The sequence below is a fragment of the Gorilla gorilla genome, chromosome 7, assembly GCF_029281585.2.
Source record: "Gorilla gorilla gorilla isolate KB3781 chromosome 7, NHGRI_mGorGor1-v2.1_pri, whole genome shotgun sequence".
NCBI lineage: Eukaryota > Metazoa > Chordata > Mammalia > Primates > Hominidae > Gorilla > Gorilla gorilla.
In genome coordinates this window covers 141576263-141577564 of record NC_073231.2, presented here as the reverse complement: position 1 = coordinate 141577564, position 1302 = coordinate 141576263, and the positions used below count along the sequence as shown (strand labels likewise).

General features: G+C 38.2%; 1 pseudogene; it reads left to right on the top strand.

Annotated features, from left to right (window-relative positions):
• Positions 1-519: 519 nt before the first annotated feature.
• LOC115935730 (uncharacterized) lies at positions 520-672 on the top strand (annotated as a pseudogene).
• The last annotated feature ends 630 nt before the right edge of the window (positions 673-1302 follow it).

Below are 1302 nucleotides of genomic sequence, written 5' to 3'. Positions count from 1 at the left end.
CTTACCCTTCCCTGTGCCCCCTGCCCCCTGCCTAGGGGACATTTGGCAATGTCTGGGGACATTTTGGTTGTCATAATTGGAGTGAAGGTGCCCCCTGGCAACCAATATGTATGTATGTATAGACCAAGAATTCTGCTAAACATCCTCCAATACACTGGACAGTACCCCACCAAAAAATATTATTATTATCTGGACCCAAGTCTCAATTATGCCAAGGCTGAGAAACCCTATCCTCAAACACTGAGTCTGGGCTACGGTCTCTAACGTGGGCTAAGTACTTAGTACCCAGTACCTACAAACAAATACTTACTTCACAAATACATACATAAATACATGAATGGATATATTTTGTTAACTCTAAAATGTTGTCAATTGAACAATGTACCATCAATTCAAAAGAGATTGCTCAGAAGAGGGAAAAAAACCACCACATTGACTGCAAGACACATCCCCAAACCAGAAATGTTAAAATGTGCATGGGGATTGGTGGGGGATGTGCAGCTTAGAATTGACTGAGTAATACTTACCTGGCAGGGGAGACACCATGATCACAAAGGTGGTTTTCCCAGGGCAAGACTCATCCATTGCACTCCAGATGTGACCTCTATGATTTCCCCAAATGTGAGAAACTTGACTGTATAATTTGTGATTATAATTTTTTAATTAAAAAATAAATGAGTGAATAAATAGAGAATACTCCTTATGTTTTAAAATCCTCAGATTAAAGAAGTGATCTTTCTACTGTGGGCTTCATTCAGCCTCCGGACAGGCAACATAGTAGAGTGTCAAGATGGTAAGATGTTATCTTGAGCCTCAAGTGATTGGTAGCACATTGAGTTGAGAAGGATTATAAGCCAATGTTGCAATTTAGCAGAATAAGTATCCTTGAGTGATTAGTGATGTCTGCATAGACATGGGAGAGCAAATAATGTAATGCATGACACATACCTGCTGTCTTTGTTATAGTCAAAAGTACAGTGAACTTTCAGTCACACATTTAGATTTGAGCCTCAGCTCACCCACAGAAGATCTGTTCCTTTGGGTATATCAGTCTACTTCTCTGAAACTCCATCTATTCTTCTATAAAATGTGGATAACAGATCTTAGTTCAATTACATGGTTGTTTTAATGAGCTCTTTCGGGTATAATAAAAATGCTAATTGTTAACATTACATTAAAATGAGATAATCTATTCTGGTCCTTCTTAAACTGAAGTTTTCAGGTAATATCTGAAAACTGTTCTATTTTCTATATTTCAAAATGCACTCTGAATATCACATAGTGATACACCCTCACAGGCCA